At 37.3% G+C, this 12,638-nt stretch overlaps 1 protein-coding gene across 1 annotated transcript in view; it reads right to left on the bottom strand.

The window, feature by feature from the left end:
- Positions 1–4,049, bottom strand: part of LOC101740750 (ATP-binding cassette sub-family G member 1) — a 69,164-nt gene extending 65,115 nt beyond the window's left edge. Inside the window, exon 1 of the mRNA XM_038014099.2 lies at positions 3,742–4,049. The gene's annotated coding sequence lies outside the window, so the exon portion shown is untranslated. The remainder of the gene's footprint in view (positions 1–3,741) is intronic.
- Positions 4,050–12,638: the final 8,589 nt, after the last annotated feature.

Here is a 12,638-nt window from a genome sequence, read left to right as displayed (position 1 = left end):
ACAATTTCTGAACTAAAATACCAGTACGAAAAAGTTGATGCAACATTTTTTTCTCGGTCATTGACATGGGTAAGCTGTTAACAATAATTACATAATATGTATAGTCGAGCAGAGTCAGCAGTAAGATATGTTTATTTTTTTAAATAAATCAGTTATTAGAATTAGTTATTAGGAAAATAATGTGATCTTAAACTATCTGTGTTCAATTTTAAAATCGTTTGAGTGAGAATTATCTACGTTAGACATTAAACAACAATAAATTTTGTAAATTATGGGAATATTTACAAAGTTTTGAATTTACGTTCGTTTTATTCATGTACAGTTATCAGAACAATAAGTACTCATTCTGAATTAATCGTAGTTGCAACTATAAACATGTTGTTGTGATTTTTTTTTAATATTTTCGGATTTTTGTAACTATCTCAAGAGATTTAATCTTTAGATTTATCGAGAATTCATATTTTTACTTGCAAATTTTTAATAAGCTGTGTATCATAAAAAGCGCAATTTTTTCATAGGGCAGGTAAATCAATAAGAGATATTTCATTTGTTTACGGACATAAATTCTACTTTTACGCTTTTTACTTTTCTAATGGTAGGCATAAAGAGCATAAAAATATCTATTAAATCTATTGTGGAAGCGAAGGGAAGTGAAATCGCTGCTGTAGGGCTTTATTAGCCCTAACCTAAATTTTCCGGAACGGTTCGGTCGAAAAAGGAATACTGAATAGAAATTATGATGCTTTATTAAGTTTTCAAAATATTTAAATAAAGAAAATAAATGATTATTATTATAAGCTGCGAAGTCGCGAAATGAACAAAGGGATTTGAAAGACGCAAGGGTCACGAACAACGATACGTTGAGTGTTACACTACGGTAGGGTTGCCTCTCGTCTGATTTTTTTCCGTGCTCTTCCTCGAATATAAAATAGTTATTTAAATAGAAATATATTTCAATGAACAGTACTGTAATTGGTGGCAAAATGTACTGAAAATTAACATTTCAAAGAAGGAAGATGCAGCCTACTGTAATATATTTTAATGTTAATTGATGTTATTTATAAATACGAAATGAAATGTAGCAAAAGACCAAGCGTCCTACATTCAAAGGCTTCAAAAATATTCTCTTGTGATCATAATTATGAGCTTGTTGGTACTATAATAATAATAATACAGTTGCAAGGGCTACACAATTATTAATACGGATCACTCGTCTTCGAGCATTGGTTAAAAATAAACTTCAATGTCAAATGAAAGAATTTTTCCGATAACTTAATTAATTCCTGCATTAATTAGGTACCTTGTTTTTTATTATTCGGAAGTGCGTCAAACATTGTTTTTCAAACCCATGTTTACTTGAATAAATAAAATATTAATTAGAATGTAAATAATTAACTTATTTGAGTATTTAAGGGAAAAAAAATGTACAGTCAACATTTATTTTATCAATAATCTTACTAATAAGATAATTTTAATCAAACTCTTAATAAAATTTATTTGCTCAGATGGGTGGACTAGCTCATCTGGGATTAAGTGGTTATCTGAGACCACAGATATCAAAAACGTATATTATAGTAAAATAAAAGATAAATATAATCTATTAGTTTTAATAAAATTTAAAAACGAATCTACTACATCAAGTGATAATTTTGATTTGGAAATATTAAATCGCGTTGCAATTGAAAAAAAGAGATAAGTTATCTGACAATAGCTTATAAAAACGTGTGATAAAACTTTGAAACTCTATCGAAAGCATCATTATAAATAAAGTTATTTTCTCGGAACAACCCACATCTGTTCTTAAAATTTAAAATTGCCGATAAAAATAAACAGCTATAGTGTTAATTAATGTTAAAACTAAGACCCAAGAGAGCCAATGTGCTATATGGAGCATTGGCTCTACCTCTTTTTTTTTCCTCTACCCATTCGCTCGTAGCCTAAGGCGCTATTTCAGCTACACCTTAATGTATGTCTAGGTACTTCCCGGTCGGCGGTGTATCGCGTTCCGACCCGGCAGGCTGGTTCTGGCCCAGCGGGGTATCCCGGAACACCAGCGGCATCGCCTGGGCGGCCTGGTAGGGACGCCGTACCGCGGAGACCCACGTCGTTGGTCGTCGACTATCGCCTCGACGACCCCTCGGTCGGGCGTCCTCGGTGTGGCGCCGCGTGTCTGGTTGTAGTGTTGATCGCGGGAACCCCCCTACTCTGACCGGGTTCTGACCCCGGACGGAGATCGGACGTCGGGTGTAAGAGTGCAGGGGAGTCGTTTAGTGGGTGGGCCCTAAAATCCTTGGGCCCGCGATCTGCTCTCAACACCTGCAGATCGTTGAGTCTCACATACCTCGCGCGCCCCCTAGGCGCAGAGACCTCTTAGGTTCGGCTACCGGCCCGAAAAAAAAAAAAGTGTCTAGGTACTTGGCCTTCGAAGCCCACATTATGGATTGGTCAAAGATGTTAATGACTAGAATAGAGTTACCGCGCCTAATTCGTGACGAGATAGAGTGGTGTCGGGAAGACGGTCCCTTTTGAGGAGCACGGCTGTGCTTTTAATGGGATTAATGTCGATGCTCTACCTTTTTTTATTTATTGCTTAAATGGGTGGACCAGCTCACAGCCCACCTGGTGGTAAGTGGTTACTGGAGCCCATAGACATCTACAACGTAAATGCGCCACCTACCTTGAGATATAAGTTCTAAGGTCTCAGTATAGTTACAACGGCTACCCCACCCTTCAAACCGAAACGCATTACTGCTTCACCGCAGAAATAGCGGGGTGGTGGTACCTATCCGTGCGGACTCTCAAGAGGTCCTACCACCAGTAAGTAAATAGTAATTACATAGTTCGTTTTACGATCGTGATATAATTTTTTTAATTAGTCGGAATGCAGTTTCAACGTTGGGCTCGACAAACTAATGCGATGATAAAAGGAGATACCTAACCGGTTTATCCCGAACAATTCTTCAGAGTACTCTCCACAAAGCGAATGATATAAAACGAACGATATAAAAAAAAAGAAAAAAAAACACAAAAGCATGAGTCCCTCCGTCAACCCAGTGCGTCTTTAAACAACATTACAAAATGATTTAGGGGCTTTATCATTACGCGATGCTATCATGGTACTTAATCAAGATCATTTGATGGCACGTATTTGACCTATTTAAAAAAAAAACCTTTACCCCAATGTCCGATACATAGTCGATAGTAGAGTGTACCGAGCATCGTAGAAATATAACTTTTTTTTACCTGCCTATATAGGTATGCCTTTATAATACCTCTTTTGTCTTTTCTACTATACCACGGACGTTTCGGAAAACAAAGATGTCAACTAAAAAAACCTGGACCAATCTTAAACAAGAGCAGGTACCGACCGATAGTTATTTTTAGTTTTAGTAACTCAATGCATAATTTATAATTTGTAAATTTTATCTTATTCCGAAGACACATTCTTAGTACAATTCATAAAGATTACATTTTATTATAATTTAGAGAGAACGATAATTGGAAAACATAAAAGGATTGCAAAATTAATCAAAATTAAACACTTTTCCCATAAAATTGAATTTTCATAACAACCAAACAATTTTTGTAATGTCAAAATAATATCTAAAAGAACACTGAAATTTTAACAATTTATAATAATAAGACATCATTTTTTTATTAGAATCTTTAAATAGCATGTAATCAATTTTATTTTGAAAACGAATGCATGCAACACGTAAACACAAAACAAAAACAACTTACCTTCCAAAACGTCTGAAATAACGCGCAACCAAAACAAAATTCGGGAACACAAATAGCTTATTTCGAAACACGTAAAAGCTGCACTATATCACCGAAACGATTCAAACGCTTTTGTATTAATATTTAATAAAAATAATCAATGACAATCGTAATGAATTTTCATTGAGCCGCGTTCGATGTTCAAATAATATACTTTCAGCTTAACGCGCAGCCATCGCTTCTTGCCGCTCGACGCTGTACTGAGTTACTGTCTTCGGCCGCGAATCGGGAATACGACCACAACTACCGATTGCCGAACAACCGACAATCAACAGCGGTCATTATTCAAAAACATCGGGGTTCCGTGTCCGGTGTGTTTCTGAGTTTCTACACAAAAAATCTAAATTGCTGCGAAATTTAGATCATTCCTGACATAAATTTTACATTACTAGAGGACCCGCAGTAGTCGAAATTCGACTATAATTAATTGGAATTGTAAGTTGATTATATTTTATACTTCTATAATCGCAAATTTCGCCAAGGCTACACTATAAAAAAATATTAATAAAGACAAATAATATTTAATCTATTCTCAATTTGATCACCAACGTCAAGAACAAAAGTTTGACAATGAATAGTATGCATGCGTGTGTGCGTCAAATACATGGTATGTAGTGTGTGTAATGTTTTCTTTATTGGTTTACTGTATCTTTTATGCATTATTTTAAAAAAATATTAGCATTGTGCACTTCTTCTCTATATTCTCTATAAGTGTGGAAAATTTCATACTCCTCCGTCCGCGCAATTTTCGTAAAAAGGGATACAAAGTTTTTGCTTCACGTATTAATATATAGATATCTAACAAAAAAAATAGAGATTAAAAAAGCGTTAAATCCACGATCGATTTCAGCAAATGAAACTGTAATTCGATTCCTTTATTCATTAACGATTCAACGTATATTAAGTATTTTGACCTAGTTCCCTGTTTTTGTTGAGGCATCGATCCAATGTAAGTTTTATTATGTAAAATACAATTTAGACAACTCGTGTTTGTTCGTTAAATACATATTTGTAAAATAAATACAGTTTCTAGGGCATTACCCTAACGACATCTGATTGTGATTTGCCGGAGTTCCATTATTTCCTCTTGCGTGGATTTTTTGGTGTCAAAATATTCAACTATACCACAATCTTTTTTTTTGCGTTAAATGGGGAATGTTTTAAATATGGGCTGGTGTTGGGCATATATATTTGTCGTCCCAACAATTTTCATTCCGGTTGACCTGCGTTGCGTTAAATGGGGAATGTTTTAAATATGGGCTGGTGTTGGGCATATATATTTGTCGTCCCAACAATTTTCATTCCGGTTGACCTGGAAGCCGAACCAATAGACCTCACAAAGTCTATGCTGCTCTAACTACAGCAATGAGTTCGAATTCTCAATTATATTGGTATAACGGTTGTTCTTATAATGTAAATGTAAACGCAGGTGGTAGCAGATATAGGTTGTATAGTAGTTACTTAGCGGTGTGGACTTCAAGCACACGGTACTGACTATTCGTTAATATAACTATGCTAAAGAAAAGCCTGAAGTGCTAAAAACCAATTGAACTTTTCAAATAAATCAATCGAGCGACGACTGAACTCACAATGCTCCAACGAAACAAACAAAACCTACAAAATTAAACATTAATTGTTTTATAAAATGGATAAATAACACGGCCACAAGAAACTCGTAGATAAAGTACCTATATTAAATTTATTATCATTAAGTAAATATAATGAAATTGTTTAAGAATACACAATGGCAATACAAATTGGAAAATATTAAAACCATTGTTTTGCATATATGTAATTAAAATTATTTATATATTACAAAAAAAAAACAACTTATGTTTAATATTTAGTTCAGTAACAATTATTACTAACTTTATCTATCATAAAGTTTTCGTTAAATAGCATTGTTTGTTTTTTTAATGTTCAAATCAGTTCGAGGAAATAATTACGCCGTATTTGAATTGACGAGATGAAGTTGCTTGAACAATAATTGAGATGAGGAAAAATTAACCAACGTATGGAGAATCGTGATCTTCAGAATGTTTGTTTTTTTTCATACAATTTATCGTAGTATTCAAAAATTCAGGGAGACGAATTCTTTGACCGGGACAAGGCAGCCAAAAAAAAACTTTCGATACTTTGATTAGGGATGAACATTTCGATTAGGGATGAAAATTTCGCTTAGCTTACGTATAAAGCCATGCGTGAAGATGTTTAAATAGTTAAGTTAAAGTAATATGTAGTTAAAGTTCAATATATAACAGTAAGTGGACGTAAGTCTTATTTATTATCTATACAAATAAATAAAATTAGAGTGTCTGTTTGTAATAATAAAATAACCACTTTTTACTAAATGCGTAAGTATGCATACATCTATACTGTTCTATACATATAAATAAAATTGGAGAGAGTTTGTAATATTGAAATAACCGCTTTTTACTACATGCATATGAATATGTATACGGTACATACACCAAAATAACATTTTTTACATTATTTGTCTGTCTGTTCCGGCTAATCTCTGGAACGGCTGGACCAATTTTGACGAGACTTTCACTGATAGCTAGCTGATGATATAAGGAGTAACTGACGCTACTTTTTTTAGACTAGCTTCACCCCGCTGCGTCACCCGCGGTACGACAATAACCGCGGGTAGCATCGCGGGACTCAGCTAGTTATTAATAAATATTTTAGTGTGGGTAAAAACTGGGTGTCTACCTAATTATGGAAACGGATTAACTTTTATGCGAGAACGACGTGTTTGGAACACGGATAAATGAGTATAGCGTTGGTGTAGCGTATATCATCATCATCATCATAGTCATGAGCTTATAGCAGTCCATTGCTGGACACAGGCTTCTCCAATTGCACGCCACTGTGCACGATCCTGGGCTTCTCTTATCCAGCTTTTGCGTATATAGCATATACAGCGTACATAAGGTAATAAATATTATGCGCCCAAACGAGGTTGTACCACCATCCTGTCAATATGACCGTCGTCGATGGCAATTGAGGACCTACTTGATAAGCTGGATACCAGTAGTAGGTGCACAGATACAGACCGCTGCCGAGTGAGAAAAATCCCTTGAAATCTCGTTTGAAAACTACGTAAAATTTAATTGCGACTCCCTGTTTCTGCCGTAATGCGTTTCGGTTTGAAGGATCGGGCGGCCGTTGTACTGAAAAACTAAGACTTAGAACTGGTGTTTCAAGGTTGGTGGCGGCGTTTAATTTATTGATACTATAGATTCCGATGACCACTTAACACCATGTGGGCCGTGAGCTCGAACACACATCTTAGAAAAAATAATAATAATATATTACTAGGTGTTGTAGCGCACTACTAACCATTTTGATATTTTTTTAACTCTAATTCTAGCGAATGTGTTCGCGAAACATAGTCTCCTTAATATGAGTAATCACGAACACAATGCTAACTTTTTTAATGAAGAATAGATTACGAAAACCGGTCAAGTGCAAGTAAATTTGCGCACTGAGGGTTCCGGATGCAATTTAAGGCTCTTCGTATACAAGGCTACGTAGCTCACCCAAATTGTTGTGCATGTAGATTAACAAATTAACCTAATAAAAGTTGGATAAATTAAATATTGTTACAAGATTTGGCTGCATGGACTGAGTACCTTTTACCAGTCCACTCTTGACTTAGAATTTGTCTTAGAACTCTACCCACTTATGAAGTACGGGTTTCCGCCCACGCCGTAGAAAGTGCAGTACACGTATGCGAAGCTGCGGATTCTAAGATAGTTAGCTTCTTAAGAAGCTGGCTAAAATAAATGATATTCAATTAAAAATAGAAATGACTGCGACCATAACCACTTTGGGCACAAACATTTTGGACATACCAATATAGCGCATATTGCAAAGACAAACATAATTTTGAAGTCAAAAAATATCCATACATTTTCTACGTAACGGTTGATGCCTTACCTACAAGCATAATTATGGTAATTGAAAAATATATTTTACGTGTTAAAGATACCACATGTTATCTTCAGAAATTTGTACTTACTTAGGTTATAAGATATTATCATGATCACACTAAGTAAACGGGAAGTGCTTGGTAAGTTTTTCTGAGAGATAATATATCTCTTGATTGTATCTCAATCAAAGAGGCTTGTGATCCTTATACTTTCTTTCGTCATAAACCTCAGTATTTGGTACTATGTACTTTCAATTTTATACCTCTAGTCTTTTCCGAAGTAATGTTTTTAATATCTTAAGTGCAAAACGAGGTTTAATACGCCTCGTCTATGTCTCTTTTGCAGTGAGCTGAGATAAACCTAGACTTCTTCGTCACACTGAGAGTGTAACTTCAATTTCGTGTAAGAAAGAGATAAATGCCCGCATTTAACGTCTCAAATGTCTGAAACAGACATATAGGCCGGAAGAAAAGCGATCCAATAGGGTTTTCATTTTATTCTTTTTAACGACCGGAACCCTAAGTATTGGTAACATTAACGAATAAGGAACTGCGTAAAAAACTATTCAAAGTCAAGGTTAGTATTTTGCAAACTAGTTTCAGGTTCGTATCTTAAGTAGGTACACGCGTAAACTTGAAAAACTAGTAGGCTGATAATAATTATCCATCATGCTAACTACGGATACAGTATAGTGGTGTTTTTTGGCGGCAAAAACTAGTCTTATTGTGAAGCCGTGTTTATTTTTTTATTTCCTTAATTGGCTGTACCAACAAAGTCAACACCAATACAAAGCATCGACGAATTGACAAGAAGGTAGCTGAAAAGTGTCATCTCAATCATAGATACAAACGACAGTACAGTAGTTGACAACATCTATCAACAGCGTTATAGTGTGTTTTAGGATTATTGGAAACGACCAGGACTTAAGTTCTGAAAAAAACAGATTTAATGCTCCACGGATGACGGTGTTTCTGAAACGCTACACTTATGTCAGGTCATCCGGCTATGGAATGAGCTCCCCTCCACGGTGTTTCCTGAGCGCTATGACATGTCCTTCTTTAAAAGAGGCTTGTGAAGAGTATTAAGCGGTAGGCAGCGGCTTGGCTCTGCCCCTGGTATTGCTGAAGTCCATGGGCGACGGTAACCACTCACCATCAGGTGGACCGTATGTATGCACGTCTGCCTACAAGGTCAATAAAAATAAAGGTGAATCTATGTTCCCTCTTTAGGGGCCTCATACGGTCATTTGATTTGAGAAGACAAGAGGTTGAGGCCGCGGTCATCGTTCTCGTCGAACCCGTCGCCATCGCCATCGCATCGTACTCGCCGAGCCCCTACGACGAACGGCTCGGCGAGTAAATTAACCCACAGACATAGCCCACTGAGTTTCTTGCCGGATCTTCTTAGTGGGTCGCGTTTCCGATCCGGTGGTAGATTCTGCGAAGCACTGCTCTTGCTAGGGTTAGTGTTGGCTTCAGCGAATCCAGTATAATCCCTCGAGGTTACTATAATAGGTAGGGGAAAAAAAACTGTGCGACGCGCTAATGAACTCTAGCGCTCCGCAAATTTGATACTAAAGAGCGACTGGTTGTCGGTGTGTCGCTTTCCAGTTTGACCCTGCAGACTGGTCTAGGGCATCTCGGAACACTAGCGGCATTACCTGGACCGTTGACCGAGATGACTGACTTCGAGTGGTTTCGCCGACAAACGAATTCGTCTATTTTTCTCAATATAATAGGATAAACAAACTCACAGCCTCAACCAAATCAGTCCCGGTTTTCCATCGAACAGAGAATTCTAGCTTGTGGCCGGGTATCTGGGTGTGATTTATCCCCGAGTATTTATTCATTACGAAATCAAATGATAACAAGCCTCATTGATGAAGGACATCAGATACTCTGTTTACGCACCGATTTAATGAGCTATTATTATTATTATTATTACCATCCGGTTTTTTAATATATGTTTTATTTGTTTGCATAATTTTGCTATCGTAGCAAATGATTTGTTGTTAGGTGTACCGTTACGTTTTTTTTTTATTGCTTAGATGGGTGGATGAGCTCACAGCCCACCTGGTGTTAAGTGGTTACTGGAGCCCATGGACATCTACAACGTAAATGCGCCACCCACCTTGAGATATAGTTCTAAGGTCTCAGAATAGTCACAACGGCTGCCCCACCCTTCAAACCGAAACGCATTACTTCTTCACGGCAGAAATAGGCGGGGCGGTGGTACCTACCCGTGCGGACTCACAAGAGGTCTTTTTTTTATGATTGAAGGATTACTGGTTGCCCGGAGGCCTTTCCAGTTTCACCAGGACAGGTGGGCGAGCAAAGGCTCAGCCAGGAGGGGTGGGATTTGCTGACAGCTACCCGAGCGCCTCCGAAGGAGACCTAAGACAAGACGCTGACTTCATGTATTTCTGGATAGATTCGAGGCCCAGGTCGTCGTGTAGGTCAACGTTCCTCACGAACCACGGAGCTCCGACGGCTAACCTGCAAAAGCGGGATTGTAGAGATTGGAGGGTGTCTATGTGTGTGCGGGCCGCGTGAGCGAACACCACACTCGCGTAAGTCATTTCGGGCCTTATGCAAGTTTTGTAAAGTGTCACCTTTTTCCGAAGGGACATTTTACTCCGCTTACAGATCATGGGGTAGAGTCTACCGAGAATAAACATAAAAAAATGTGTGCGTGTACTAGTGTACACACGTAAGAAGTGAAACTTATTTATGGCCTTATTTTTCGAAAAATGATCTACATGCAACTTTCTAGAAATTGGTTAAATAAAGTTAAATTAGATAAAGTTTAAACAAAAGGATTTTATTATCATAGACATGAATACAAAAAAGTTAAATTAGATAAAGTTTAAACAAAAGGATTTTATTATCATAGACATGAATACAAAACAGATGGCGCGTAACGGAAAAATGTGACGCGTAACCGAAAAATGTGACGGTAAATTTTTTTCCAACGCCGATAAGGAAGTTTCACTTCAAAAATAATAATTAAAAGCACTGGTCGTATCTTGCCCATAATTGAGAAGGAATAGATAAAATCAACTTCTTCACCAAATTCTTCGGCGATAGACAATGGGAAAATTGCAGGAAAAAATACCGACGTATTTTTTTTTTTTTAATATCTAGAAACATTTTATTAAGCTGAATGACCGAGTTTGTATACAAAGCTCTATAAAATCTTTTCAATTGGTACTGTACAACAATGTTATTATCTGGCCGCATTGATGATTTGGTGAAGTGACCATTTTCAAAGAGGAGTGAGGTCTATCAAGATACGAATTTCTGGAGAATGATTAAGCCTCTTAACAATACCATATTCCTTGACCATGAAATTATTTCCATTTAAGGTAGTGTGAGGTTTTTAGGAAGATGAAGGAGGAGGAGGCGTGTGAATTGGTTGTTTGTTGCGTGTTGTCCTCCATAAAGCTCATCGGAGCGGTCAATAAAACATGTTTATTCGCGCGGTGGATCGCTGCACGTTGACCACTGTCTGACTAACGTATGCTGCTCATTACTATATGCACAATAACTGCATAGTAAGCTAAGCGGGGCGGGGTATCATTCCCCTACACTACAACCCCTCTATATTTGAATATTCCCCTACAGTAGCAAATTATTGCTAGCCTATTTGTTAATTAGCTTCGAAGTTAAAAATTATTATCCTTTATGTGTATTTATGCATCTTACCGAACGTGTTTTCGCGCAACGAAAATATCTCAAACTGATATAAAATTCTTTCCACTTTATATCAAAGTGCATTGAACGGGTATGCTAATAAAATTTTTCTTGTGAAGTTTCGATACGAGGAAAGACCAAAAACGTAGCATGATAAAATAATCAACACACTTGGGTTTTTAAAATTGAATCACCGTGTACTAAAGTGCTTAACGTCTTACGACCCTTTCTTCCAAAGAGTCAAGCAATTTAGGGTGTTGAAGCAATAAAAGACTTTTCCGACGTTATTGCTGTCAATCTTTTTTATTTCTGAATGAAAACATCGCGTGTTTAGACTACTAAAGATTATTCTTTGTTTACTTTTTATTCGCATTTACCATACCAGCATTGAATAATTGGGAAGCAACACTTTTCATGCTTAATATATAATTCTAGAGAAGTATAATATATTGTTTGTATGCTATGAATTTATTTGCAACAGCTATCAGCGTCCAAGGGCCATGAGAACTAGCTCTAATGAAAACATTGGTGTAACACAAAATATAACATTACATGTGTTTCACGATATTTCGCTTTTTTTTTTTTTTTTTTTTTATTGCCTTTGTAGGCAGACGGGCATACGGCCCACCTGATGGTGAGTGGTTACCGTCGCCCATAGACTTCAGCAATGCCAGTGGCAGAGCCAAGCCGCTGCCTACCGCTTAATACTCTCCACAAGCCTCGTTTGAAGAAGGACATGTCATAGCGCTCGGGAAACACCGTGGAGGGGAGCTCATTCCATAGCCGGATGGTACGTGGCAAAAAAGATCTCTGGAAACGCACTGTGGATGACCGCAGTGGCTCCAGGTAGTATGGATGAACTCTACTCCGGTGACGGGCGGTGCGATGGTAAAAACGAGATGCTGGTATCATCTCGAACAATTCCTCAGAGCACTCCCCATGGAACATACGGTACAAAATACAGAGGGAACCGAAGTCCCTCCGCAGACCCAGAGGCTCCAAACGATCCGAGAGAATGGACTTTCAACAACAAAGGAACATCAGGCGGATTCAACTCAATTTAATGGTAATGAGAACTATGACCGTGATTGCTGTGAACGTAAAGCGTAAATCCGGTCACTGTGTCGACTCTAAGCATAAAATCCGAGTTTAGAAAGAAAAAAGTTAAGTGAAACTGAACTTCAGGTTTTGAACTATATAAAGAAATTGGCAGTGAAATGTTACATAC

This window comes from Bombyx mori, chromosome 11, assembly GCF_030269925.1.
Source record: "Bombyx mori chromosome 11, ASM3026992v2".
In the NCBI taxonomy this organism is placed as follows: domain Eukaryota; kingdom Metazoa; phylum Arthropoda; class Insecta; order Lepidoptera; family Bombycidae; genus Bombyx; species Bombyx mori.
The sequence above is the reverse complement of the archived record's forward strand: the minus strand, read 5'-3'. Positions and strand labels throughout refer to the sequence as shown.